Source organism: Lissotriton vulgaris, chromosome 12 (genome assembly GCF_964263255.1).
Source record: "Lissotriton vulgaris chromosome 12, aLisVul1.2, whole genome shotgun sequence".
In the NCBI taxonomy this organism is placed as follows: Eukaryota; Metazoa; Chordata; class Amphibia; order Caudata; family Salamandridae; genus Lissotriton; species Lissotriton vulgaris.
The window spans coordinates 747,234,353-747,247,302 of NC_141700.1; the positions used below are offsets into that span (position 1 = coordinate 747,234,353).

The 12,950-nt window shown below is 45.2% G+C and overlaps 1 protein-coding gene across 1 annotated transcript in view; it reads right to left on the reverse strand.

Annotated features, from left to right (window-relative positions):
• Positions 1 to 12,950, reverse strand: part of LOC147678557 (vomeronasal type-2 receptor 26-like) — a 197,434-nt gene that overhangs the window by 62,804 nt on the left and 121,680 nt on the right. The window lies entirely within an intron of this gene.

The following is a 12,950-nucleotide window of genomic DNA, read 5'->3' on the forward strand; positions in this document are numbered from 1 at the left end:
AAGGTTGTATTGAACTCTTAAGGCTGTAGGTTGCTACATAGGTGTTTTGATTGTAAGAGCTTTCGATTTACCTTTCTATGTGTATGTGCCCCTATGTTGCTCCTTTCGTTTCCCCTCCCTCTAGCTTGTTTGTAAATTTTAGTTCAACTATTTACTTTGAGTAGCTATCCTGGAAAAAAGTGAACAAGGGGTGTGTTGACTATAATGTTCAACACCTTTTCGAAACTTTTTCATAAATAGAACAAGTAATTTATTGTCAAATTCAGAAATTGTTTATTATGCTGCACATCACCAACACTTGTTTCTCACTCTCAAACAGCCTCAATCTCTGCTCAACATTCTAAACCCATGGGGGAACAAAGAAATGTTGAAGGTCAAGATGAAATAGTAAGCAAAGTGTAAGAGGATAAAAATGGATACACAAGGAAAGCATAAAACTAATTAAGGGGATTTTGAGCTGTGGTATTTGTCTTAGAGTTTAAAAAGGGTGTATTGATTCCTTAAGGCTGTAGGTTGCTACATATGTTTATTGATAGTAGGGGATTACTTTTTCCCCTCTGTGTGTTTGTTTCCCTTTCGTCAACAAGGTCATCAGTGGTTTACAGTGCCGGCTGTATCTGAAGAGGGGCTCATCCACGATGGCTGGCAGAAGCACAAGAAGTCAATGAGAGCCTTAGCTCTGGCAGAAACATCGAGGCTTCCAATGTTGATGGCGAGAAAGTTCAGAGTGGGCAAAGTCCAGGAAGGAGTTTTTATTGTCACGATATTGCCTGAGTTTGGTCCTGATGAAATCCTCTTGGTCTGAATATTAGGATCCTTTCAGAAGAACATGCAAGTGTTGTCTGAGAGGCAGCTCAACGTAGCCTGGTTCCGTTGCGAAAAAAGTCTAGTCTTGCCATATCTAGAGTGGGAAAGAGTACACTTAATAACTAAGCATGGGCAAAATTCCAGCAAAATCGCAAAAATATCTGCGAATTCGCGAATTTTCCCGTGAAATCGCGGATTTTTTTTGTGATTTGCCCTGGAGTACTTTCTACTGGCTAATCCAGTAAGTGCACCCTCATTGGGTAAATGTATAGTGCTTTTACTGCACTGCAGCTGCATAATGGGCCAGAAGATGTGTCTCCAGTGACCTTGTGTGCCTGTAACACAGGCACAGGCACACGTGACGCATCTGAGAGATGCGTCACGTTGTAAAGCCCTGCGTCATCAGGAGGCGTTCCGGCACAGGGGAGGGCGCAACGCCTCCTAAAAGTGGCTGAGTTAAATCTACAAGATTTCACTAAATCACTTTTAGGCCAATGCTGCGTCAAAATAACTGGCGCATCCCTGGGGATGCACCAGTTATTGTAAATCTGCCCCTCTACATTTAGCCAATGAGGGAGCACTTACTGATTAGACAGTAGAAAGTACTCCAGTTGAGTAGAGGTATTGCACAAAAAGATGGCATCTTCGTGGAAAAACACGCAGGGCGGGATTCATTCTGCCCCTGTTAGACTCGTTTTTTGTGCCCTTCTGCCCTCTGTTAGACTAATTTTTCCCTTCTTTCTTTGCCCTTCTGCGCTCTGTTAGACTCGTGTTTTGTGCCCTTCTGCCCTCTGCTATTCCCTTGTTTTTTGTGCCCTTCTGCCCTCTGTTAGACTCGTTTTTTGTGCCCTTCTGCCCTCTGTTAGACTCGTTTTTGTGCCTTTCAGCCCCCCTGTTAGACTCGTTTTTTGTGCCCTTCTGCCCTCTGTTAGACTCGTTTTTCCCATGTTTTTCTGCCCTTCTGCCCTCTGTTAGACTGTTTTTTTGTGCCCTTCTGCCCTCTGTTAGACATGTTTTCCCTTGTTTTTCTGCCCTTCTGCCCTTTGTTAGACTGCTTTTTGTGCCTTTCTGCCCTCTGCATCACCACATCATCACTCAGCGCTACCCCAGCATCACTCAGCACCACCACATTATCACTCAGCACTGCCACATTATCACTCAGCACCACCACAGCACCACTCAGCACCACCACAGCATCACTCAGCACCACCACAGCATCACTCAGCACCACCACAGCACCACTCAGCACCAACACATCACCCCTCAGTGCCACCACAGCATCACTCAGCACCACCACAGCATCACTCAGCACCACCACATTATCACTCAGCACCACTCCAGCACCACTCAGCACCACCACAACATCACTCAGCACCACTCAGCACCACCACAGCATCACTCAGCGCCACCACAGCATCACTCAGAGCCACCACATTTTCACTCAGCACCACCAGAGCACCACTCAGCACCACCACAGCATCACTTAGCACCACCACAGCATCACTCAGCACGACCACAGCACCAATCAGCAGCACCACAGCACCACTCAGCGCGACCACCGCATCACTCAGCACCACCACAGCACCACTCAGCACCAACACAGCACCACTCAGCACCTCCACAGCACCACTCAGCACCACCACAGCAAATGTAAATGTATGGGACTTGTAAAGCGCACAGCTGCCCGTAAGCGTCCCGGCGCTGAAGACCGCTGGGGAACCCGTCCTGGCTTTCCCTGTGAGATGGTCCCTTCTGGGTATCTCCAAGATGAAACCAGGCATCCCCGGCGTCTGTGGGGGGCCGTTGTAGAGATGAGGCAAGCTTAATGACCAGAGGTGTCGAGTGTGATCCCTGGTTAGAGTAGGCACAGATGCGAGAATTATCGAGTCCGCTGACCCTGGTCACTCAGCACCATCCCAGTATCACTCAGCACCACCACAGCACCATTAAGCATAACCACAGCACCACTCAGCACCACCCCAGCACCACTCAGCACCACCGCAGCATCAATCTGTGAAACCATTCAACAACAACTGGTTCAAATATTTTCTCTCAATGTTTCAAGCTTTATTACAAATGTCACAAAAAGATGATAACATTTCACTTCTGTTTTTGGATTTTCGTCACAATAAAATACACTGAACATAATCTTCACAAAAGTTATTTACAAAAGTTTAAGCTATTGCCATTATAAATTAAAATCACTTTTATTTAAGTATTAATTATTTAAAAAAATTAAAAGCCATTGTAATTTGTAATATCAATACATTTAAGTCACGTAAATACAAAACATGTTGCATTACAAATGCTACAGGTGTCACATTTGCGAAAGTTATAACTATTGGCATTGTAAATGACAAAGCTATTAATTTAGCTATTTTCAAAACCAACACATAAATAAAAAAATAGTTCTTTACAAGATCAATAGCTCAAACTTTCCTAATGCGAGACCTTTTGTAAATTGAAATTGTAAATTGATACTTGTATAGCGCACTACTCACCCGCAAGGGTCTCAAGGCGCTTGTACGAATACCGCTGTGGAACCCATCCTGGCTTTCCCTGTGAGGTGTTCACTCCTGGACACCCCCAAGGTGGAGGCCAGGCATCCTTAGCATTGCAAATGCTTGTTTTTATATCTGTCAGTGCTTCCTGTTGAGGTTTAATTTTCTTGACAGGCACCTCATTGCCTACTTGTAACTATTCTCTGGCCCTGCTTCAAGGGTCAGAGCAGGGTCAGAGAATAGTTGCAAGTAGGCAACGAGGCGCCAGGAAGCACTTACAGGCTTACAGCAGCAGGTGCCCAAGTTGAAGTTAATTTCTTTGTAACCCTTTTGTAAAAGGTTACAAAAAATTAGCTTCAACTTTTGCACCTGCTGCTGTAATCCTGTAAGTGCTTAGCTGAAAACTCTTCCCCGATGATTCGCGGATTTTACTGCGATTTCGCGAGATTCGTGTACCGCGGAATCGCAGAAAATCCGCAAATTCCGCGAGCTGAACGAATTTTCAGCCCATGCTTATTAATAACCAGACTAAGTTCTGGACCTTTTGGGTACCTCTTGGTGGGTAGGACTCAATATCATTGAAGCCATCAGCAGAGACTAGCGCATATCCAGTTGGTGCTGGTCAGCTGTGCTAAGCAGTGATACGGGCTTCTTTAAGCTTTTGTGTTCCTAGAGCTGAACAAGAGACTAGCCATCTAGCCCGTGGATTCTATTTATCTGTCCTGGGAGGAAGTGGTGAGCAGATCCAGCTTTTAGGGTTTCTCTCCACAGGACCCCCAGTAGGTGCAGTTCTTCTTCTGTCTTCTTCTGGTCCAGAGATGGTCTGAAGGGGGCACTGAGGGTGCCTATTGTATGTCCAAAATTCCTGGGCACTCCCTAATAATTGAGGTAAAAGCTCCCAGTCGTGCCCTTACCCACTTTTTTAGCACTTTCTGTGTTCTTTATTGTAATCTCTCTCACAGTGCCCCTTTCTACCTAAAGACAATATGGTAGAACCTCTCTTTCCTTGTGCAGATCTCTGTGCAAACCCCTGTGGTGTGTCTAAGAAATAAAAATATTCCCCTTGGAAATAAGTTCTGAAGCAGGTTCCTCCCCGTGGAATTGGTACCATTCTTGCTACGTGGACAATTGTAGGGAAGGCCTAGGTGTGTTACATCCACCTGTGACATAGGAATGCCCCTCTGAACCTTGTGCAGTTGGTTGTCACTCCCTGACTCCAGCCTGTCAGGAGGAGGTCACACCTCCTCCGAGCTAAGTCCTTTCTGTTCCCTTTCCTGAGAGCCATTTACACCTCTTTGCAGAGGGCCAACAAGCTGCTAGGGGACAGTTGAGGAATAACTATGAAAGCCTACTAAAATCTATGGGCAGGAAAATGCCAACTTTCTAAAAGTGGTATTTTCAAATAAGTACATTAAAATATGACTTCACCATTTGATTGGATTTTACATTTTTCAGATTGTTATTCCTTGAATCATTGTTCCCAAGCTTAAGTTACGCATTATAAGATGTTATTATGTAAATCAGTTCTTTTCTATTGGGGTTCAAGCCTTGCCATAGTGAAAAACAACTTTTAAGATTTTCCAGGACATTTAAAACCGAATTACACATGTCCTAATTTATAAATGGCATGCACCCTACCCTATTGGCATTTAGATACTTTAATATACAAAAGGGTCTGCCCATCTGACCCTGTATATCCTGGGAAAAAATGCAGAAAACAGATTACAGCTGACTCCTGTAGGGATTATTTCAAACATTGTGTACTTCATTTTCACTGGGACTTGATTTTAATAACTCATTGAATTTCTTATAACTATTCATTATATATAGCATGTCTCAGTAACTTTATAACAAATACAATGTTTTAATAGATCTCTGGAAACAAAATATATAAAATCTATATCTGACAACAGAAAAAAAAATGATATAGCAAAGGCTCGTTAGGGTCAAAGTAGCTCACTGTCCATCTCCGCTGTGACTTCCGTATATAGGGTGGTTATGAAGTTAGTGCATTATTCAAACCACCAGGAGATAGCTGCAACATCAAAAAGAGCCATGGGGAACTTTCTTGGATTTTACTGTTTTTGTGAACGAAAACAAATTGCACACAGCCTTATACAGGAAGAAAACAGCAGGTAACGCAGTTCTGCATGGAATCCAGCAGCCACCCACAGAATCTGATCCAGAGTATCCCCTATGGGGAACTCTTGAGGATCAAAAGGGATCGCCCGAAAGGCGTCATGGCACACTGTTCAATATCCCAAGCAGATGTCCCACATAGTGGCTTTGTGAACTGCAGAGCCCGTGGCCCCCAACCTTAGTAGGGTGGTGCGTCTTTCGCGGCCGGGGACGCAGCGTAAAAACAAAAAGCTCTACAGTTCCTCACCGGAACAAAGACGCACTCAGACATCCACTAGCACCAGGCTTTTAAAGGGTAAGAAGGGAACCGGTATGCCAATGCAAATAACAGCTTTTGTTTTGAGTTATGCATGCCTGGCACGTTTCTGTGCTGCTACACTTCATCCGAGGCTTCGACAGTCTTTCGTGCTGTTCTGACCCATACACACACAAGGAAAATTTTCACCCTTCGATGGGCTGCTCTGTTGAGCTTATTGACTTGTGGGTGTTGTAGTCTGGATCAGCGAACTCTACCCTAATGGGTGCACGTAAATATTGCTGTTGCCAAAAAGTTCCGAGCCCACATATGCATCACCCTGAACTGGAATTTGTCCTCTGGGGTCAAGAAGCTTACCTCTGTTTTTCCCTCAGTCAGGTTAGTCTGCCAGTAACCTGGTGTGAGATCAAAAGGTACTAAGCAACTTGGCAGTGCCCCAGCCAACCTATGAGCTTATTAGCTCAGGGATGGGGATAGCGTTAGTCTTGGTTACTGAATTCCATACAGAACCTTGGCTAACAGCACACTTGGGAGGTACAGGGATTGCTGGAGCGCGCAATCACCCTTAAGGCCAGCATCTTCGGGACTTCCTCTTTGATGATTGCTTGCACCTTGTCTGACAACCAGTAAATGCTATTCTTCAAAGGCATACTGTCTCCAGTATCAATGTCATGGGTATACAGGTTTGTGAGCCCAGGGGTGATAGAGAACAGAAAAGAATACTGTCCTAGAAGCTTGTGTCAGGCACTCTGCTGTTCCAAAATCAGAGTAGGGGAGAGGTTAAAATCCTCTACCAAACCATTATGCTTGTTCAAAGATAAGAGGTCAACGAGAGGTTCACTCTGCTCTTCTACCCCCATCGTCTATCACCAAGAGCATGGTGATCACAGACCTCTTAAACTGTAATTTGTGGTAATCTACGTGGAGCACACTTAAGGGGTTTCAAGGTGTCTTGAGATCTATCAGGTATGGGGCATCCCCCTTCTGTTCCCTCACCTTATATCGGGCTGTCCAGTGATCCTGTAGAGCCCTGGGCTCCACAGGCTCCACGGTCCATATTTCTGGCCAGGCTGAAACTGTAACACAGTGGCCTTCTGGTGATACCAGACTTTCATCACTACTTGACTGGCATAAAGATTGTTTAGTGCTTTTTTCTAGAAGTGCTGCATCTATTTGCAGAGAGCCAACATATAACTGACTACATCCTGAGGGGTTAACCTGGGAGCTAGCTTCCAACCAAATTCACAAGGCTGAAAGGTCCCCTAAAAGGGTGTTCAGAGAGGAGCTCAAATGGAGTAATCCATCCCCCTTCTGTGGCACCTCCTTGTAGGCAAATAGCAGCCATAGCAGAGGGATATCCAACTTCCTCTTCATGGGCTCAGGCAGGTTCATTATTATGCATTTCAGGGTTTTGTTGAACCTCTCAACAAGCCTGTTGATTGTGAAAGGATGTGGAAAACATGTAAGTTGTAGGTAATGGAAACTCACCCCACATGGACTTCATGTACGCTGACATGAATTCAGTGCCTTTATCAGACATTACTTCCTTGGTAAAGCTCACATGGTTAAGAATCCCCATCAGGGCCCTAGCTACTGCATGTGCAGTCACCAATCTCATTGGAATGGCCTCTGGATACAGTGTGGCATGGTCCACAAAGACCAGGATAAACTTGTCTTCCAAGTCTGCCTTGAAGTCCCAGGGACATACAATGTCAATGCTCACCGGTTTCTGGCATTTCAGCCGTCGTCGGCCCGGCTTGCTTGAATCCTGGTGGTGCAGTGAGCAAGGGACTCATGTCTGAGTATAGCCTGCCACACCTATAGTGGCCAAAAACGATTCAAAAAAGGGGGTGGTGATGAACAGAGTGTCTGAATTAAGCAGACCACTCTTACCCAGTCAAGAGATCAGGGCTGAATCCATCACCGTTATTTAGCTCACAAGCGTGGAATGGTATTAAGGGTGGGGGTAAAATCTGTTTCGCTGGCGAATTTGCGGATTTTCCGCGATTTCGCGATCCGCGAATCTCGCGAAATCACGGTAAAATCCGCGAATCAGCGGGGACGAATTTTCAGCCAAGCAAGGGTTACAGCAGCAGGTGCAAAAGTTGAACCTAATTTCTTTGTAACCTTTTACAAAAGGGTTACAAACAAATTAACTTCAACTTGGACACCTGCTGCTAATTGCTTCCTGGCGCCTCGTTGCCTACTTGCAACTATTCTCTGACCCTGCTCTGACCCTTGAAGCAGGGTCAGAGAATAGTTACAAGTAGGCAATGAGGCACCTGTCCAAGGAATTAAACCTCATAAGGAAGCACTTACAGATATAAAAAACAGGAAGAAGGGAGAGTGAGGTAATTGAACATTTTATGGTCAAGTATGTCCCCTAACGTGTACCCCAACGTTTCCATGTACGTGCTTGAAGTACATGTTATTTCCCTCCATGACCGAATATGAAGACGCATATACATTTGCGTCCAACGTTAACATGTCATCTACCAGATCCACCCTGAATGGATCGATAATTCAGTCTTTAAACATACCATGCCAACGTCTTTGCATGGTACACTTTTGAATCTCGCCCACGATTTCTCCATGTTTCCTGGCCCAGTCGAGCTAGACCCTTAAACAAGGCCCCGAGCCTCATCTCTCCTGTCTCCGAAAGCTGTATGCATCCCTGACCCCTGCCTTACTTCCTGCCAGTGAAGCGGTGCCCGGCTCGGCCTGGACTGCCTGCCAAAATCGTATTTTGCCTACAGTTATCTGTTCAGCCTCCTCGAAAACACATTCCAGTCTAGTGAAATAGGTAAACATATTCCCGGCTGCAGAGCAAAGGGCCCGGCCTTCCTGTCCTCCTTGCAAGTGATTTACTGAACCCGTTACCATGGTAGGCCCATGGCTCCGCACGTTGCACCAAGACACGTATGCATGCACTAGCATTCAGTATTGAACGGCCTCTGCCCGAGAGACCTTTTACTTCAGACACTACATTCTCCAAACATGAGATACCAGATATGCCATAGGTACAGGTTGCCCTGACATCCCAGACACCAGTCTCCTCCACTAGTGCTAAAGTCAAAGCCCCCAGTTCTCCCCAGTTACACGTCATGCTAGTTGCGCGCGCATGAAGGTCGTAGGTTTCTGATGATCCTGCAACTTTCTCTAATGCATCCACCCACATGTGACGTTTCTTATGACGTTTCTCTGACATGTACAGTGCACGCCCATATGTACGCCCTTTTACACGCCTCCTGCTACGCACATGTGTTCTTATCTCTCTCTTTTTCAACTGTTACGCCTACTGTATTGGTTTCAATTGTGACATTTTACTATATATAATGTGTAATGCTAATAAAACGTTGAATGTCCCTTCCTGAACCTTAGAGGTGATGGAACGTGATGTCCCATCCTCGAGGATTTTCCATTTAAGCCCGTATGACTCAGATTCCACGGACTCTGCCTCTCATTTGAATGAGCTGTCTTTTATTGATAATTATATTGAAAAATGAGTAGGTAAATATAATTTACCACATAATTTGGCGCCCGAACAGGGACCCCCCCTTCCCCACTCGCCGGTGAAGTCACGCAGGCTTTGACCCCTTCTACAGCCGCGACGGAAACCGTGCACGTTTGCTGGTTTTCCTGCTATCTTCCCTCGGGCCAACGGGGGAGACGGAGACTGCGGTCCGACGTCCAGACGAGGCGGTGAGGAATGCGGAGGATCCCGACCAGAGCCCTAGTCGAGAGAGCAAGGTCCGAGGTGTCCGGAGGCCCACCTGTTCCGAAGCGCATGCGTGGTAGCATGATGCGTAGCAGTCAGATGCAGTAGCAGTCCAGTCCAGTCCAGAGTCCAGTCCAGTTTCCGAGGCCTTCAGTTTCTTGCTTCCCGGTGAGTACCGTTGTTGGGAACGCATCTAGACGGGTTCATTAATTTGTGCCCGGTCAAGACAGGTTTGGGTACACAGACCTGGTCCTGACGTGTTCACTTAGGTGGATACGGTCCGATGTGTATCTTTATGAGACCGGTCTGTACTGTTTTTGCAGTGCATCTAGTAATCCAGTATTCTGGTAGTACCTCGAGATTTACAGTATTTGTGTTTTCCGTGTATCAGGTGATCCAGTCCGAAATGTTTTAATGTGTTTTTAATGTCGTGGGGTGAATGATTGTTTGCTGTTCATTACTGTGTTTATTGTGTTCACGTCCGAATCGCTCCAGTCATGCCGTTGTTCTCGAAATTACGTCAGATAGGAACTAGGAAGGGGATACTCGAAGAGGCAGTTCCTGTCCGGCCTAGGGACACTCCAGGATATTTTATGTACCACAAGCATGGCTTAGATGCCGTGCTGTATTTAGACTTATGGGTGGATTACACCAAGGATCTGGAAGAGAAGTATAGATGGCCTGTCTCAGGGACATGGGATGCTGAATGCATCATGAGAGTAGAAGAAGCATTATGGAAAAAGAAAGCCAGACAATCTCAGAAAGATGCCATAGAATTGTGGCGTAAAGAATCGCATAGAAGGACAGAAAAAGCAATCAGAAAAACAGAGAAAAGTAGAGAAGAATCCGAAAAAGCTAGAGAGAAGGAGTTACTAGAAGAAGGAGAACAGGTCAGATTAGAACAATTAGACCGCCAAAGAAATGCACTCATTACAGGCATGTATCCGGTTCTTGCCGAGGGCCTGCCCAAGGCGACCCCGGAAGTACCCCGTAACTTGCCACCACCATTGGTTCCGATTAAACTCCGTCACAAACAGACCGCAGCAGACATTTTCCTTTCTTCCTATTTAGACGACGTGGCTCCAGAATATACCAATGCACCCGTACCACCCGTTAATAATGTACAGCAGCCTGTTCCGTCTGTTCAAGCCACAACGCCTCCACGTGCCCAAGACTCGCTTCCCGTGCCTGTTGTCACTTCCCCTACTGCTACTGGCCACCCTATTACTGTTCCCCCTACTATTGGTCCTCTCAATCCTTTTGCGACAGCTGTAACCCAGAGTCCACCCCCATTACATATACCTCTTCTACCCGCCATGACCCCAGGCCATGCCCTAGCTTCCGCCTCAGGAGGTGCCGTAGGAGGCCACCTCCGCACCCCGCCACAAGTAAGACGAACGACAATCAGAGAATTAGCAATGCAACGTACACCGAAAGCAATCACATATGAAAAGCTTAGACAGTATATGACAGATTGTAGATATGATCCAGTACCTGGTAAGGAAGGAGACATGATGTTAGCCTCGTTACGTCTACGACGTGTTACAGATTATTTGATGTTACTACCAGAAATGCCAAACCATCTAGACAAAATATATCATTTTATTCGAACGGGGGAGAGACCAGAATGTATTCGTGAGGCCATGGCATATCAGAAAGCTGAGACACAAGGGTTAATATTACGATTCTTAATAAATTGTTTGATAAGGGAACAAGACCGGCCAGGTGTTGTCAAAGAAGAGATGGATGTACTGACAAAATGGGGTCAGAATATTGCAGATTGTAAACATGATAAACAGAATTGTATAGATGCCATGTCCAGAAAGATCCGTAAAGAAATAGTAATAATGCATGACAGACAGAAGGCTGTAAGGGAAGCGAGTCAGACAAGAACGAATCCTCGGAGGAGGAGGAAATAGAGACTCCAGTAGAGAACCAAGGTACAATAGCGTACGTAGGTAGAGTGAAACTCCCTAAACAGTATTCTTTTGATAGACCTTTCGACAGACCCATTCGTCTGGAAAGAAATGTTTCCTTTCCCCCATACCAGAGCAATGTTCTCTTGAACATGTTTTTCAAGATACTGATAAAATATTGAAAGAAAGAATAGGTTATCATGAACTTAATACTATGCGTGATCAGGAACTAGCCCGGTCAGCAGTCCAATGGGCTGGTAATGACAGCATATATAAAGATGATTCAGTAGCGCAAACATTTTTGAGTCTTACTCCAGAAGAACAGCGACTAGCTGGTATATACATGATCCAACATCTCATTACACTGTATGAAAATCAGCAATCCGATCCAGGCCCATTGTATAATATATTGCAAGACTTACTCCTGAGAAGATGGAGAGGCCTAGGTACCGAATTAATTAATACCATTCTAGAACAACGTCACAAATACAGAATTTTCCTGACACCACATTTTGTTTCTGTTCCACCCCCAGTGAGACAGCCATATCACCTAGACAGACAGAACCCCTTACGAGAAGTACATCCAATCCGGAAGCCAGATGATGCGCTTCAACGCGTATTCGTATACACTCCTTTAACTAAAATGGAATTACTGGAAATGAAGAAAATAGTACCTTGTCACGATAAAGACCCTGCAGGATTCCACCGTGAATTAAAAGAAATGTTACTTATGGGAGACTACACGTATTCCGACATTCTCAAAATGTTAAAAGTATTGTTGCCAGCAGGGATTTACGAAAAACTGAAAGAAAAAGAATGGGAGGTGGGAGATAAAAAGATTATCTGGACTGAATTAGAAGACGAGGAAAAGACAAGTAGCCCAGGTTTAGGTCTTGGGGACAAAACTAAAGCATTACCAGGATTATTAGTACAGGTCTTGCCTAGATTATTGACAGTTAAAAAGGAAGACTGGGATGCAATCTCAGCCTGCAAACAGAAACAAGACGAAGACACTAGTGATTTTTATTCCAGATTCGAGAAATATTTCATTATTAATAGTGGCCTGAAAACAAGTAGCGAATCATACCCACATCTTTTTGTGACCAAATTAGTCGAGAATTCCTTACCACAGGTTAAAAATAGAGTATTGAAAGTCGAAAGCACATGGCAAGCTAATACACCTTCCCAAATGTTACAGATGTTACAGTACCACCAGAACAGAATCAGAGAGGAACACGATCATGAACAGAGACTTATGAAAGACACGAAAATGAAAGTACTAGTTGCCCAGTCTGTTCCAGCAGATGGTCAGAAGAGGGGTAACACGCAGAACACACAGACTAGTCATTCCGCAGCTCCTGTTAAAGGGAATTGCAATTATTGCAAACAGCCAGGTCACTTCATAAATGAATGTGCCGTTCTCAGACACAATATTGCTACAGGCAAAACAAAAGAAAGACCACATCCCCCTAGACCAGAACACGTTCCACAGAATATTCCGCAGAATCCGCAGCCTCCACAGAATGCACAGCAACAGACAGTAGCCGTACACCAGCCCCAACCCATTGCCGCAACACAACATGTCACACAGCAAATGTACCAGTATGCACAGT